The sequence below is a fragment of the Argentina anserina genome, chromosome 4, assembly GCF_933775445.1.
Source record: "Argentina anserina chromosome 4, drPotAnse1.1, whole genome shotgun sequence".
Classification (NCBI taxonomy): domain Eukaryota; kingdom Viridiplantae; phylum Streptophyta; class Magnoliopsida; order Rosales; family Rosaceae; genus Argentina; species Argentina anserina.
In genome coordinates, this window is record NC_065875.1 from 7,273,556 (window position 1) to 7,292,263 (window position 18,708).

The following is an 18,708-nucleotide window of genomic DNA, read 5'->3' on the forward strand; positions in this document are numbered from 1 at the left end:
ATTACCATTATACTGTATATACGTAGTCCACTAAATTATATACATGTTGTAATTTCATTTAATAAACACACTTGCAAAAATGTTGAATCACCATGAGGGTAGATTCGTAATTCAGTGAGATTTTACTCACCTTATTGACTTGAGCGTAATTTCCACAATTCCCGATGCTAATTTCCTTCCCTCGCTTATAGATCACCTTGAAAAGATAAGAAAGGAATTTAGGATCGTTTCGTTAAACCTTTAAATGCCACAACAGTAATAAACGGTTACTGTTCAGCAATTTTGGTTTATACGAAGTTACTGTTCACTGTTCACTATTCACGGTTACTGTACAATACTCAATTAATATGTATTTCTGTACGTATAAGTACTATATACGTATTTCTGTACGTATAAGTACTATATACGTATTTCTGTACGTATAAATATTATATACGTATTTCTGTTTAAAGGTAAATACAATCTCAGTAAATAAAATTTACTAATTACCTTTTACAAATTACTTTTTACATTTACTGAAAGTAATTTATATTTACATTTACCGAAGGTAAAACTTAATTACATTTACCGTAGTAAATAAAAATTACATTTACATTTACCGTACACAGTAAATTACCAAAATACCCTTCTGTCAAAAATGTTCCCACCGCCGCACGTGGCGGCGCGTGTGGCACACGCGCCACCTCTGGCGGCCGCGCGTGGGACCCACGCGCCGAGCCCAAAACCGGCGCGTGTGATATCACCACCGCCCCAAAATTCCCTCTTTTCTCCCCCTCTGCCCTCCCCACGGCCATGACCGCCCCTACACTAACCCACTCTCTCACACGCGCTGCCTAAGGCAGCGGTGCTCACCCTTCACCACCGATTCTCCTCCACCACCCTCCAACCGATCCAAACTCCCAAATCAATCCCATCACATCCAATCAAACACAACAACAGTTCAATTACAATAGTTTTTTTTTACCTAATTCGAACGATAGAAGCTTGATTTGTCGTCGATGATGCGTGGGAAGCCGGCGACGTCGACTCGAGCTGCGGTGCGCCTGAGGGTTGATGCAGAGGTCACACGGTGCTCCAGGGACCGATCACGAGGAACGCGACGGCTTGGAGACGAAGGTTGCGACGAGATGCAGAAGGCTTGGAGAGGGAGGGAAGACTCTCGGCGGCGACACAAGGCGGCGCGAGCTCAGGGTTTGGTGCGGAGGGCCTCGTGATGCCGTAGGAAGTGGCGGTGCACGACACGGAGGCCCAGGGACGGCGAATCGAAGAGGAGGATTTCGGAGAAGGAGAAGAGAAGAAATCGGGGAGAGAGAGAGTTGAGAGCGGCGGAAATGAAGAGAGAGAGAAGGGTTTCCTGAAATGGAAACCCTAATCACAAAAATGCCCTTTTATACTCGTTTTTAAAATCGGAAACTAACTTCCGACGTTAATAACTTTCACCTCCGACGTCCGATTCGGACGCGTCACATGTCCACGCACTCGTATCGCCGAGCTCTACAACTTTCGTGAACGAAGTTTCTGCAACCGAGCGACGGAATAAAAGTCGCTAATTTCGTTCGGAAACGTAACGTTTTACTTATTAAACGTTCCGAAGACGTTTCCGTTTTCGATTCCCGATGTTACAAAACGGAACAAACACGATTTAAATAATTTCTAAAACTCAAAACTTTAGAAATAGTCGATTCACTCGTCCCGAAACATCGGGTTATTACATTTTAAATTAAAAGAACCAACTGCAAAATCTTTTTGTACCAAGGTGAAACCACACAAACACAACATCAATACTACTTACACTACTGCATTCAAACATTAATAATACCGGAAGATACATTTTTCTTCCCTTCCGGCCAAACAAAACACCCATACACTTCAACTATACAATTATCCTCCACAAACCACCAATTTACCGAGAGGTACATTTAATTCCCTCTCAGTCCCATTTTCCACAATCAATATAATCCAACAAAATACCCACAATATCTCAATGCGATAAATAAAATATAACAACATATAAACAATGAAATTATATGCACGATCTCATTATCACTTAAAGGTATATATATATATATATATATATATATATATATACCAATCTTACAACATACAAATAATCAACGCATACTAAATACGCCTAGTTACCGCCATGGATAACTAGCTTAACGTGAGGTTTACTCACTTCTTCACTCCCGCTAGCAACTTGCAACCTCAAGTGAGATTCCCTCACTTGGTTCAACGAACTCCAAGTACCTAAGTGACACAAGTCTCACTTAGTAAATCACCAAACCGAGAATATTGTAACTCCCGAAAACAATCAACAACAAATTCAACCTAAAATCACCAAATCTTTAACAACAACTAACTTACTCAAGAATTAACCTAACACATGTAAATGACCTATGAAAACACTCGTATCGACGAGCATATCAAAATGGAGTAAACCATTACTCCAAAACATGACCCAACACACCGCCACACGCCGCCAACAGTAGCGGCACTACCACTGTTCCGGTGGCCACCAATGATCACCAAATTTACCACAACAATCTAAACAACATTTCCAACAACTTTCTAGTTGACAAAAAAGTCTAAATCCAAACCTAAATAGTCCAATCGACGAAGAACATAAAATCAGCACTATTCACAGACCCTAGAAAAATATAATCGTCGATTCTCCTTATGTTTTTCGAAATATATAAAAATGTTTTAGAGGGTTGGTATACATCCTACAATATTGATTGGTTGCCGGAGGAGGGAGTTCTCCTCACTTCTTCAAAACGGGACAGTTTCATGTTCTTCCTTTATGGATTCAAACAACTCGAATCACTCCCAAAAACTAACCCAGATCAGTAGAGGACGAAGAGACGGTCGCAACGCCACCAGTCTCACTCATTCTAAAATTGAAGATATGGCTAGAGAAAGATCTGACAACCAAGAGGGAAAAATCGCGTGAACATTACCCGAGCTCGGGTGAACAGTAACTGAGCTAATTTTGGGAAAAAAATGATTTTCTTAATTTCTAATCTCATCTCGTTCCTTTTATACTCATTCTAAAATCGGAAACCAAACTTCTGTTGCTAAAAACTCTCACATAAGACATCCGATTAAAGCGTGTCGTGTGTCTACGAATTCGTATTGACAAACTCTATGACTTTCGTGAAGGAAGTTTTCTGAAAAGAGTGATGGATTAAAAGTCAACTCTTGGGTTAAATGAACTTAATCAAATAACACACATTTGGTTCTCGAAACCAATTTCTACTTCGAACAAGGACAAAATAAAAGGCGTAAAATGTCAATTTAATCAAATTACCATTCCCTTAATATTTGAGATATTAAAAGAAATGGTATTGAAAATTCGGGTTATTACAAGTTAATTCACACAATAGTCTGTCCTCTTCAATTAAACAAACCTCAGACCATTCCTGAAAAGACAGATTAACATTCTCAATCACCATTATCGGATTTGGAGCCACTCTTTTAGTGACAACTGCACATCTCTCCTTCCAAATTTCCCAAAGATGAAAGCAAATAAATTAGAAAAGGTGATCAAACTTACCAGCCACATTATCACTAATTTTGTTGATTCCCATCAACCAATCATCAAAAGTTGTGACTGATGCTATATTCATCTTGTAGTTAAGAAAGCTTCCAAACCATACCAGGGAAGTGCATGGATAAAGAAGGAGACAATGTTTAGTTGTCTCATGCAACTTCCCACATAAAAAGCACATAAGGGACTTGATGATTTTCCTTCGAAAATCAGTCCAATTAGTTGAGATAGCACCCGACAAAGCCCTCCATATAAAATTGGACACTTTTGGCTTGAAGGTAGAATCTTAAATCAACTTCCAAACTTTTGGACAAATGGAGTAAGAAGAAGAATCTTTGGGGGAAATGCCATCAGCAAGCTTGGAAAAGATTTTTTTTTTTGTAACTACTCTTAATAGAGTATAAGCTGTTCTTATTATGAGGCCATATAAGCGTGTCACTATCATTCTCTTCCCCAATTGGAATGGCTTTGATGGCTTCAAAATCATATTTCTCGAGAATCGGCTTAAGATGATCAATATCCCAAGTTCTCTCCACATAAATAATATCTGACACAACAATAGGAGTGAAAAATTAGAAGTTATTAATTTATCAAACATTTATTTATTGAAATTCAATAACCAAACAATTTATTTATTGACAACACTTATAAAAGTAATATTTTCTAAACCCAAATTCACTGTTGTTTTTTTTTCATAGTACAGTAAAAGCAAAATTTTTAAAGGTCACGATAATACTAAACTAACCCTAAGTAACTTTGATTTTATAACTTTGGATTCAATAAGATTAAATTATATAATAACAGGTTTAATGTGTGACATTAATAATGTGTGAAATAAAATTATGGAGGTAACGATCGTAACTTATGTAAAGGAAGTCATTTCTATATTTATTATGTAACATCTATAACTTATGAACTATCATTTATGAGTTTATGAGAAATCTAGCAATGGTCTAATTTCCCAAATTATAAATAGCAACCTCTTTCTGGAGGAGGCTGTATGTCGTTGTTGGGCTGGGCACAATGACCCGCATTTGGGATCTAGGAACGACACTTTCTTTGTTATAGACTACAAGACCGATCGGTGTGCTAACCTCCTCCGTGTTTGGCATTGGCGACATGTTAATTGTAGGGAAGAATTTTTTTTTACAAAGTGGGGTATGAGTGGATAACCCTAGCGGACCCTATTGCGGTAGAGTTGGAACTTGACACCTTCAGGTCCCCTACGACGGAGGGGGGGGGGGGTGAGATGACGATGTGTGCATTGGTGTTGGTAGCAGTTTGCGGGAGATGATCAAATTGATTTGGGCACCCTTTTCTCTTGGGTCTGGACTGGTTTGGACAATGCTAACATGGGTTAGGCTCAAGCTTCAAGGCCCACTCGTTGTGTGTTTCAAGTTTGGGATCCAGGAAGTTGTATCACCTGGTGTGTTCTCTTGTTTATGTGTTACGTGTGGTGCTATATTCTAGGTTTGCAACATTAAAAGTGTTTAGGTTCCTCAGTATTTTCGCATGGTTCCTTGGTGGCCCACAAGGGCATTCCATGTTTATGGTGCATTCTACATATTACACTCTCCTTGATGACCGACTTCTCTGGTTCCTTTGGTGACGTTCTTTATGCCTCTCTTCAAAGATTCAACATAGGGATGGTTAGAGCTCTAGTCTAGGGTTTTGATTGTTCTGCACATTTCAAATTCTATTGTATCTTGCAAGAGCGAAATGCGTTCATGTTGTTTCATACATTTTCATGATTAATATATGAACTTGCATCAGTTCTAAAAAAAACATTTATCTCCTACTTGACTAGACGTATGAAATTGTATTGGGCATTTTCTCTCGCATGACCCTCAAAGTGTAAACTTCAGTCGGTATGGCTAGTTTTCATTATGCAATATATTCCATATCCGTAAACAATAAAAATTCTCCCCATTTGGCTCACATGGAGCCTCAAAATCATTGGGGTTTTGACAACATTTGATATGTTCTAGGTGGTAGTTGGTTTTTTTTGGGGGGGGGGGGATCGAAATTAGTAAAACCAAGAATTGGCTGGTAAGAGGTAAGCAATGATATTTACCTATTCTTATGCTCATTTATTCAAAGGTTATGGAATATCGTCATTTTTCTTCTCGAGAAATCCATTTGATTGAAGGATTGCTTACGAGGTCAAATAATGGTGAGGCCATCTATATGTCCTATTATATATCATGGTTTATGAAAGTAGATATCTATATTGGCATTTCTATACAAAGTGCGATGTGCATACGGTTCCTTAGTTTGTTGTGTTTTTCTATTTTTAATTTTGATTTTGTGGAATTAGAATTATGTTATATAATTAAGGTGATGTGCTTAAAAGAAGTTTTAATTTGATAAGGACTTATATGTGTCGAAAGGAAAGAAATCTATTTTGAATAGGTTTTTATGTTCTTGATTATCTGATTAAATTCATTTATTAATGCTGATTTTATTGGAATTAGATTTCTTATTCTACTATGTTGGTGCGTAAGGAAAGAAGTGCTATTGTGATTATGACATTGTTCCCTTAATTATCAAATATTGCTATTAATATTTATATTAACCTTATGGCAAGTTATTTCATTAAAAAAAAGGAAAAATGGAACCCCAATAAAGAAACTTGTGAAAGATTGAAATTAATTGAAGGTTGAAGATTCAAGCTGTGGTGATTGATCTAATTAGTCATTGATCTCATTAGTTGTATTTTAAGATAAATTGCATTCATGCATATCATACCTAATATTGTTAAAAAGAGTTTTTAAAAGGATGTTTTGATTTGGAAAATATCTAATCTGCTTAAAATTATTTTGTTTTTCAAATTATAGCAGATTTGTTGATTGATATATTTTCCTTTTTGTATGAAACATGCTTTAAGTGAGAGGGAAAGTTTCTTCGCCTATAAATAGGCATTTGAGAAATTGTGAAGGTTAGAGATTTAGAGCATATTAAATAGGTTGTGATACCTTTGAGTTTATTTTGATCTCCGATCTCTTATATATAATGTAGTGTTTATTATAATAGATCTTCTCACATGTTAGGTTGTAATGCTAGTAAAGAGGTCCCGTTAGTACTTATATTTGTGAAAGCTCTAATCTTAAGCACATCATAGATATTTAGTTGTGTACTTATGTATGACTCATTGAGATCAATGACTATAGAAGTTGAAGTTGATCGTGTTTAGTATCAAGATCTCGTTAGTATATCTACTTATGTATCATGTATCTCTATTGATCATTAGTAGAATTGATATTATGTGGACTACGTTAAAAGTCTCGCAGTGGTTTTTCTTTGAGGAAGGATTCCACTATAGTTAACAAATCATTTGTCCTTATGTGGTTGTGTGATTGTTTTAACATCATCTAATTAAGTTTCTAACCACATTGTCCCATATAATATTGTCAATTAGCATCAGTGTAGGTCACTACACTTACTTAGTGATATATGTGGAATTAAAGATGGAACATGCTAGTTCGAGAAATTGACACACTTACTCCGATGGTGTATTGGTACGTAAGCCATCTTACGATGGTTAAGGTTATGGTAAGAATAAAATTTGATTATTTTGCTTCCATCAAATAGAATGATATAAGCCTTTTGTTTCCGGTCTTTTTGACCAGTTTGTGTACAAGTGTGACAACAGACTTAATGAATCAGAAAGTAGATGCACAAGATGAATCCTTTGCAGAATTTTTTTTATGAATCATTACTGATTCAAGATATTTATGAGCTGCATTTGATTGATGTTCTTGAATTCTAAAATGGGCCTTAAGGTCCTGAGTTGCGTCTCTAGAAGAGGCATAGGAAAAAAAATATAGGCGATACTAGTGGTCTTGCTGCTTAGATAATCACTACTAGGATATGATGAGTGTATAAATATTCATATTTGTAGTACATTACTCCCCATTTTTAGTGTATTTAATTCCTTAATAATATTAATTATAACTCATATTGTTGTTAATAGGACAAAAGATGTAAGAAGAACAAAAAAGGACCTTAAAACACATAAAATAGAACCAAAGAAGGAAGGAAGAAAAGAATGCAAATGCTGAAAGGACTATGATTCTTGTTGTGATCAGGAGAACTGTGAAGGTTTCGAATCATCAAAGGAAAAGAAGAGTCCTATTTGGATTAGGAAACCTCATCAAATGTCGAATCCTAGAAGGAAAAGGAAGAAGAAGATATGCAAGGAAAGTTAAATCCTACAAGATCAAGAAATCTGCATGTGCACGTCATCCAACTTCGACGGACTCCTCAGGACAACTCGCATCAACTCAGAAATGTGCTATATATAGATAGAAAGTTTTAGGAGTCTAGTTTCTGTAGGATTTGGAATCACAACAAGCCATTAATCCATAGTGTCTACAAGAAGTTATGACTAAATCATTACACAAAGGTCAGTCCTGCTGAATCCAGAAATCCTAAAGGAACGAGACTTTGTGTGCAATTGAAGATCCTTTGGATATTCCTTGGAATTTATCTTCAAAATATACATGATAAAGAAGGAAAATATGGAGAAATATTATCATAATCGAAATCCTAAAGATTGGAGATGAAAGAGAGACGCAAAGAGGTCTAGGTGCATTCAGGGTTTTGCTAACTTGTTCTCTACACAAAGGAAAGCTTTCTCATTGGTTAGAGGATATTTTGGACATCTAAATCAAACGATATGAAATATTATGCGTTCATTATATATAGAGGCTAAGAGGAGACCTCAAAACAAATCCCTTCACACAATTCTTCTGTCATTCTTAGTTGCTTAAGTTCAGAAGCTATGAGTAGCTAAACCCTTCTAGTTAGGGGCGAGGTTTGAGCCCAATTTTATGTAAGCGACAATATGTTTATGCATCTATAATTTTGAGGTATGTTTGTGAGAATGATTCTTCTGATCTTGTATTATTAATATCGTTTGCATGTTTAGTGTTTATTGGTTTTTCTATAAATATGAAGCATGTAATTGTTGCTACAATTAGGGCTTATGCTAAGTGATCCTATTCATAAGTAGCAAAAACTATAGAATAATAGTTTAGAGAAGATCAATTAGAATTGCATACTAGGTTGGCGTTTCACCCTAGCTAGAATGAATTATATTATCAATCACTTCCATATATGCTTAATGATCTTTGCATCCATTGAATAGACTTGTTATGTGCTTTCACTAAGAGGTTTGAGATCGCATGCTTAGAATGATTTTATACTTGAGTGCTACACTAAGTTAGATAACATAATGGGAGTAATATAGAACTTATGCATGTGTTCATGGTTTGTTCTTGATTGATATCTTTCTCACTACATACTAGAATTATGATGTATAACATGTCTTGATCATATTGGTAGTGAATTTCTGAAGTTCCTAGCACTATATCCTCTTGATCGTCATAATATCTATATACATTGACCGTGTCTACTTGTGTTATTGAGTCATTAGTTAGTTTAACTGTGTCTAGTCGTAGTTGTTTAGGTTTATAATTATTATTTGTTTATCTTAGTGTGTCTTAGATAACGTAATTGATTAGAGTACCCTCAGTTCCGGCCTAGAACGATACCCTACTTTATCATATACTACAATGCACAAAAAAAAGTTATAATTGAAAGACCATTTTGGCCACATCAATATTAGCACCGTTGCATTTGATTGATGTTCTTGAATTCCAAAATGGGTCTTCGAGTCTTGAGTTGCGTCTCTAGAAGAGGCACATGAAAAGGAATCTCGGCCATACCAGTGATCTTGCTGCTTAGATAATCACTACTAGGATACTGTGGAGGATAACCCCTTAGACTCATTACGCTGTTCGACTGAACTTGTTGGCTCCGCATCCACCGAAAGTAGATAAAAAAAGTTCAGTGGCCAACAATATTGAACCGTGAATGCTGATATTCAATAGAGACAGTCATCATGATATTAAATTGCTTTTACTTGATTGTGCAAACATGAATGGCCACTGTGACTAGGAAGGAGCATATTATAACTCATGTGGCTTAGCAGAATGAGGAAAACATTCCGTTGAAGAAGAAAATTAATGAGAAAGTTAGTGTTAAATCCATTTTTCAAGCCCTCATTTAAGATTAGCCCACACCCATTTCTTTTTTTGATGTACACCCAAAACCCTTTTCAACCTTCCTTATAGAGTTATAGGGTTTTATTGAATAATAACATATTTTAACTTTTTTTTTGTTCAATTCACAATTTAACTTTATGATTGAAAAATGAAATTCACAATTTAACAATATTTAACCTAATTTTACATGTTTATTGCATTTGAAAAATTCTGGATTTATGGTGTACATGTAAATTAAGGAAATAAATTAGGTCAGAGAAATTACATGCAAGGTCAAGGAAAAATTAGATTAATGTAGTTTTTATTTCTGTGTTAATCACATTGATTGAATGCATCAAAAACTCTTTTCTTTTTCTCTACCTCCAAACTCGTTATAAAATCATGATAGTATGGAAACAAAAAATAGAAAACTAGAGATTCATGATTTCCCACCCTTTATACCTACTAAACATAACAAACTAAGCAAACAAAAAAAAAACACCTAAAAACACCACACAAGACAAGTCAAAAATATTCATACTATGTAATTGTAATCAAGACTAGAAACAGACATATGTACCTATATGCTAGAAAGAAAATTCAACACATACCTATCATGGAGAATCATATCTCGAATAGAAGTATTGAAAAACATATACTTTTTCGCTAGAAGAAATCCACAAAACAAATACGAATTAGAAATCCACAGATACCTTTAACACAACTAGTTTTGACCCTACTGATGAAATCATATCACCTCTTATATATAACATTGATATTGGTTGTAGTGATTAATTTAAAAACTTCAATTAAGGATATGGGAGTAAAGCTACAATCAAGGATGAGAAAAAAAATAGGTAGGCGCAATCTGTGGAAAAATGAGGTAGTATGAGTTATTATTTGTTTCAATAACAAACTTAGTAATCTTGCAAATTCTATGTTCTATTACCCATGTCTAAAATATATTTTTCATAATTAAAAATCAACGTAATAAATAGGTTTGGGTGTAAGTTGAAGTGATGGGTCTATTTAAAACAGGTATATGTTTTTGGGTGTATATCTAAAGGGAGCTTCTATTCATACCTCTAAAAATGGCACTTTGACCTCCATCTTTTACCTAGATAGTTTTGATTTAGTCAATGCATATAAAATTACCAAAAAACATATAACAATAAAAATACAATAAGGGAAATAATTATTTACTTATCTATTATAAAATACAAATGTAGATAATTATCCTTTATATTTATTGCTAGACAATCAAAAATGGGATATCAAATTGCATTAAATGATTTAATTGATTACCTTCTTTTTTTATAAACATCATTAGTAAAAAATTTAATGAAGTTGATAAACATCAAATTGAATGTAGACGATTTAATGTATAAACTATATAACTATATAGAATTTTTCATAAACTTCGATTTGAGCCAAAAAAAAAAAACTCGTTCATTAGAGGTTAAAATATTTCATATACGTTGATGAACAAAACTCGTTAATTAGAGATTAAAAATATACTCTGATGTTACTATCAATGAATAAAAAATATGGTATACCAATTTATTATGAATTTACGAAACGAGTGGAAGAGTGATTGAATTAATTCGAGAAGATAGTTTGTGTGATTATTATGCATTTTTTGAGTTGTATATAATAAATGAATTTGAAATAGAATATGAAAAAAAATTAATAGATAGTAGTATGATTTGATATATCACAACTAAGACTAAGAACAACCTACTCTAACACAGTAGGATTTGTTGAGCAACTCTATATCACAATTGCAACCTGTTTAAGAGAACAAGAACTCTTTGTCACAGTCTTGATCTCTACATAGGTTCATTCTTCACTCTTTGACTAACGTTATAATATTCTAAGCTTTTGTGTTTCTCACAAAATCACACAAGCACACTAGATGCAGGATGAGTTTGTTCCAGACTCTTTGAACTCTCTTAGATGGACACGGCTCAATCATCCCCTGCACAGAATAGAGAACACATCTATATATAGAGGCGAAGTCTGAGATCCTTGAATCTCAGACTCCCCCACAATTATAGACTCCCCCATAAACGATAACAGCAATCAAGTTGATCACATAGATAATTTTCCAAAACCATTTCATTTATTCCTTTAGAACACAGCTAAATAAGGAAAATATAATAATTTGAAAACCACCAACTTGCAGAGATTATCTTTTCCAAAAAAGTTCTCAATCAGTCATTATCACTTCCTAAATGAAATAATTTTACCAAGGATAGATACGATTAGAAAAGAGAGAATGATCTTACAGTGTTTGAGTTTTGCAAGAACACACCAAGGTTACCTTAGTTGACTAGGAGAGCCAATACTTTCAATTGTGTTGCAGGATATTCTCATGGCTCTTCAATTGAACACATTAGGTGGTACCCTGAGATAGTTAGTGCAAAGATTTGAAGGACACTAAGACAAGGGTTTTTGGAGGTGAAGGAACTAATTGTCATAAGGCTGAAGTTGATATGTTTTCTACTGTTGATGCTACAATGGTAAAGCAACTGCAATAGGATAAGCAGCATGCTGATGATCAAAACAGTCGTATGCTTCAGCCAAGCAAGTAGTGGAATGAGGTCTGGTTAGCAGCAAAGGTCATATGCTGGGATGGTTCAATGCATGTGAACATGTGCCAGAGGATTTGGTCAAGAGAAGGAAAATGTGGATGTAATTCAAAAGCAAAGATTTTGCAAGCATTGAATGAGGAATATGAGGATACGAAGCTTCTGGAAAATAAGGAATTGAAATCTGAAAGTATATGGTCCATGGAACCATGTTTCAAAAGACATGTTAGCTTTTTCATTAGTCTTCTTTATCTATCTGTTTGTTTCCTTGCAAAACGCATATGATCCTTTTAGTGTGTGTGCAGGTCATGTAGTGAAGGAAATAAAGAAATACTCACGTTTTGAGCAAAGCAGTTTTTCTGTCTCGCAGAGCAGTCCACTTTGAACGACTGTCTTTCACAGCTCATTTGGAACCAAAATATGCACTATATATGGATCAAAAGCTCTGGGAGTCTACTTTTCAGTGGTGCTAACAGACTTAGACTCCCAATTCCAGTGCATCGGGAGCTTCTAGTTGAGTACAGGAGGATCGGAGCAGAAAATTTAGAAATCTGGGCAGATAAAAGGCGAAACAAATTGTACTGTGGTCCAAAAGAGGCATACCATACATGGATTTGTAGCTCTAGATGTCTACTTTTGGCTCACAAATGGACAATTCCGTTGGATCACCAAGGCTCCGGAAATTTAGGTTTGAGTAGATAAAAGTCATTATGCAAATTTTTATGTTCATGCTGTTTTGTCTAACCTTGCAGGGATGTAAGTTCCAAACCACTGGGAGTTAGGATGTGTTTAATATATGCACAGAAATCTAGGAACGTCAACTATCACATAATATTGCTCACAGTAATTCTTTATCGGATTTTGGTTCAACCTTTATGTGATTCTTGTGATTCTCGGCGTTGTCCAGCTGCCTATTTTAACGTATTACGTGGCAGTCTGTGATTGGTGCATAGCCCTGGTCCCGCCACTTTCCTCATTGTTTATTACTTGTCACCAACGCGCGGTGGGTTGCCGCGTCTCATTCTCTCTCGGCTCAGTGGAGTTGTATTGATCCATTCGAGCCGGTAACAAATCGATTTTACGGTAAAGCAGGATGAATTGGGTCCGGGGTTTGGGTTTGAAGATAAATTTGCATTTGCATTTGTTCATACATCTAAACCCTAATTTACTCAGATTTGTAATTACCAACCAAATGCCCAATCTCTCTTCAGTTTATCGAGCAAAACCTTCATCTACAGCTTACTAGGTACCATTTTCGTTCTCTTTGTTGTAGATCTTCTCGTCGATTCAAACTCTAGCAATTTATCTATCATTTTCAAGATCCAGGTTTGAACTTCTCAATGGCTACTCCCTCTCCGGTCTCCGTCTCAATGAAACCGATTACCCGACTTGGTCATGTCAGAGCGGGGAGCATAAAACTGTTGAGGGAATAGGAATTGTGGTATGGATTTTTGTTTAGCTTGTCCATAAGCTTGATACTGAATCTCTAAGATAAATTACTTGACCGGGTTCAAGTGCTAAGTGGTGTTGGAAATCGTTTTATCTGTATAGCATGTTGTTGGTATTTGATATGATTAATTCCTCTACTCAATCTGACTTTATTCTTGTTCTGTTTGAATGCTTTAGTTTTGAACTGACGATTTCTCCATATAATTTCAATGCTTCTGTTGCACTCCGCATGCTTCTGTTTTGCTCATACAATTGCAATTTCTTCAAGGAACAAGGAAGAAGGAACATTGGAATTTATTAACTGATTACTCTTTAACTTTTTCTTAAGTGGTTAGTGGTTGAAAGGTTTTAGATTTTGAAGCTTATGCATGTATGTGTTATTGTCCAATACTAAGTCTGTAGATGTGATTGAAGTCTGTAGACATTGAACATCGTTTCCAAAAGATTACAGGATTGTTCCTTCTGAAACTATTTAGTTTTTTGTTTTTGTTTTCTGGGTTAATTTCTTACAATTGATTATGAGAAGTTGAATAGATTAGTGATGAAGATTGTTCGTAATAGATAATGTAGTGATGGACATCTACCTGATTGTTTGGTTCTTCATCGGTCTTTTAAGGAATTGCTAAAGCTTTAAAGCGACAGTGTACTGTGACATTTTTTTGTTACTAAACCTTTTTACACTAAATAGGCTTTGGAGGCTTACTGTAACTGTCTGTGTATATTGATTAGATTTGAATCATAGGTTGAGGAGGAAGGTAGGTAGGAAAGTCAAATATATGTAAATGTCAAATTGTTGTTACCCATCATATGATTTTCTTTTTACATCGATATTGTGGTAAAGGAATGTTCAAAACATGATATTGAATAGTACTTTAGATACTGTTATTATGAAAATCACATATGGAAGTCCAACATCCCTGAAACAATGATCAGAGTGTGGTTAGAACTTACCTCTCAACCCTGTGATTAGAAGTTCAGCTTCCTAATAACATTAAGTCGCAAAGTCTTGCTCATAAAACACTAGAACCTTCCCACCCATTTATAAAAACTTCAATATTACAAAACTATTGGGATACTGGGTCTGTGCTTGATAATATATGAGATTAAGTCCACAAAATGGAAATATGTAGCTACACAAAATGGAACCATTTATTTGCTATTGGATTTATGTTTGAACCAAAATCATTTAAGGCAAAAGAACTGACCATGATCGGCTATGCTTGTATACATGTATAATAGATAAGTTAGAAACTGTAATATATATATCTTCATGATGAGGGTTTGTGTATGGATGCCTATAGACTAAAGCTGCACATGCTTGGTTCATCGGTATCTTGATTTAAAACATTATCGAACTGATCTAGCATACATTAACAGTTGCTACTTGACAAATTTGGGTTCTAGTCATTCAGTGCCAATAGCATATGTTGCACTAAAACAAAGGTGATTCACAAGGTTCTGCATCTACTAGTTTTGTTCTTTGATTAGTAGTAGTGGTCTTTAATTAGTTAGTAGTTAAAAAAATGAAAACATCATTCTGACTGTATATAAAGTTATTGGGTTCAATGATATGGCATGTTGTTGGAGGGTGTTACTTCTGAGCTTACTAGATGTCAAAGGGGATGTAGCCAGAGGTAACTTGCATAAGTATGATAACATATATACAGTGGGTTATGAAGTCTATATATTTATAGACAAACTAGTTTACCTGTAGTATTAGATTTATATGGGATGCATTGAGAAAGTTGTGTTGTTAGGTTGTGAACTCTTGTTGAGGAGATTTGATTGATGCTACTTCAGAAAGTTTGTAAGTTCATAAATCAATTTTTATTGTATAGGTTCCTTTTAAGTTGTGTTTTCAATTTCAAGAACGACGAGTTCTTGGGCAATGGGAAATGGGTTAGGATCAGAAGCTAGTGTTGTAATATTTGACTTTTGGCATACCAGTAGATTTTTAGTTTCTTGGGCTGTGTTTAGCAGTATCACTGCAACCTCTTGCATGAGGTTGTATGTTGTCTATCAGCTAAATTTGGATTCTGAATATGCCGTTTTACTTGTGTGCCAAGTTTCCTGGAATAAATTGAGTAAAACACATCCCTACTTTGATACTTATCCAATGTTTTGCAGGTCCAAATCATGCATTTGGTGACTTTATTGCTGCATCTAGAATCACTGATGGCATGCTCAATAGTTTGATTGCATTGAAGGATTTTCAAGGGATAAAGGGATTGGCTCCACTTCAGAAGACATTCGTTACAGAAAATTACAAGTAAATCTTCAAGGGCTGATATAGAGTGCCAGAAACAGGAGGAATTTGCCAAGGCAAGTGTGAGATAAGGGGAGATCTGTAAATATTAAAAACTGCATGTTCATATGTCCTTGTAAATTGATGACTATTTTATTCTCTCCTTGTAACTGTAAACTAGGGAATTGGGGAAGATTCAAGTACCTCAGAGACTGATGTGTACATTACCATACATATATAGTTCCAGGATTGATATGCAAGTATGGTAACTCAAGTTAACACCTTACATTGGGAGCCATTGTGGTAGTCTTTTGTTATACCTTATATTTTCGAGTTTTGCTGCTATATGGTATTTAGGGTATGGCTAACTTTTAAGAGAAAAAAAGAAGAATACTTGCTTGTATTGTTTTTGCCATGTAGTATTTTGCTTCAGAAGAAATACAAAATAAAACATTCTATCACAGCATATTTACATAAGAGTCATGCTAAATGTACCCACCACCATCCCTAGCTACACCACCATATACTTCACGTTACACAAAATTTCTAGAAAAATTTGACGGTTAACTTGCATAAATAGAAAAGTAAAATAAGATGATGAAGAGATGTATCAAGATGTGAATTGAAATGCCAATAATTCTTTAATGTGTGCAATAATAGGTAAGTGAGGCAATAAGAACTTATTTCCCGATCTCTTCACAACATACCAGTATTATAAATGCAAATTATTCACATGGACCACAAAGTAAATGTAGATCCGATCTTTCTATCTCCAAATAAAATTAACTATGAGCTGAATACTATGTTTCATAGGGGACAGTTCTCAGTAATCGACCAAAAACCTTAATTAAGTACCAAGTCATAGGCAACTGTCAAGCATAATATGTTCACTGTATTATTTTCTCATTCTCATGGTTAAAAGCTAACCGAAAATCATCTCATCAAAATATTTAAGGTGTAAATGTATCATTCTATAACACTATTTGGTAAATGATACAGGTGATGGGATAACCAATCTTGCTTCGATTACAATTGATTATTGAAATACTTACAACCACAACTTTCTATTGCAAATGTCTAGCCTTTTAACAACCAATGACCAATATATCCTCCTACAGCTTAATTAAGATGGAGAGGAAACATGAATCAAAACTTTAGATGGAGAGCCTATCACACCCAGAACTGTGAAAAAATCGTGAAAAGAGGATGATAGTCCCCAAAAACAGTGCAGATCATTACCTTAGCAAGAAGTTAATGAATGGAATTCTCTTGTTCTGAGATTTGCTCCGGAGGTCCCATGATCTCAACCTCCCTAGTCGAGTAACTTGAATCTTGGGATTGAGCCTGAAGATAGTTAATAGTCTCTCTCAACTTACCAATACTCACACCGGCATACGAAACCATACTCGACAATGAAGACAAGGTTTTGGCATCTGTATCACACAATCAAAACTATCATATCAGCAATATGAACTTCTCCACACGATATAGATAGTCTCGCTTTCCAGACGGTCCTATTGCAAGCTCGTGGGAGTTGGTGATTCATGAAAATGTAAATGACTTGGAGAGATCTATCTTAGAGAAAGAAAGATTTATAATGCTGATTATTATTATTTTTTTCTGATACTTCATTGAACAAGCTGTGAACCACACAAATTTACATGAAGAAAAAGGCTGCAGAGCAGACAATTTGAAAGATGAATAACTAACGGCTGCCTTCAAAATCCACAAATTGAGAGAAACAGTTGCAACAGTAGGATACAATAATAGAAGCCTGAAAGAAAACCAATAAACATCGGCTTTCAACGATAATCAAAATTGCTTGGCTCTCCTATGATCCTCGAAATTTCGATAGTCTCCCTTCTAAACAAATTACCTAAACAGTATACCGAGAACTCTCCAATACTCGTTCGAATTCCCCAAAATTACTCTGTCTTCCAATCTTCCTCCCTTTACACAATGTGCTCAGTTCACTTGCTCCTCACTCACCAAAACCAGAACTCACACCATTATCATTATCATCATGCCAATCACATTTTCCCAAACACTCCATAAACTAACAAAAATTCATCAAAAGCACAATCAATTGCAAGAATTTCAATCAAATCGAAAACATACACGATGACAATCGACATTTCTACAGCTCATTTCGAACAAACACTAATGATTTGACCACAAACCAACAGACCAGAAGATACAAACCACGAAAAAAAAATGAAGGAGTGAGACTGACCTTCGGATCTTGTTGCCCTTGCCGACCTGGTACATGCCCCAGGTGAAGGTACTGAAGGCGGCGAGGAAGATGGTGATGGCACTGGGCCCTTGTTGGGAATCCGACGACGGATTTGACCACGACTTCAACTTTTTTTGCTGTCCCCCTTGCCGAATTTAAGATCTCATAATTGTTTCTCCTATGTTTTAAAAAGCGTGCGAAGATCACAAATTTCTGTACGGAAATTTTACTCCATTTGTTACCGGCTCCATTCGCCTCAGTACAGCTTAAGTGAGCCGAGAGACTGGTTCGGATGCTCTACACGCGCCAAAAGCCAAATAAGCGGAAGAATGTTGGGCCAGCCCTTCAGATGCTCCCTCCACCAATGAGAGACTACCACGTAATATTACAAAGTAGGAGGGCAGCTGAGGCACGGGGCATTCCAGACGTGCCCGTGATTCTCCTATATTCTTGATTTTGTTTTCGTTTGAAATATTTTAAAAATATTGAAATCTTTTAGCATTTAAATATGGCGTGAATTTCTTGGCTTCTCGAGATATGATATGATTCGACTATATATCTTCCCTAGCTATTTTCTCGGCATTCCTAGGGTTTGT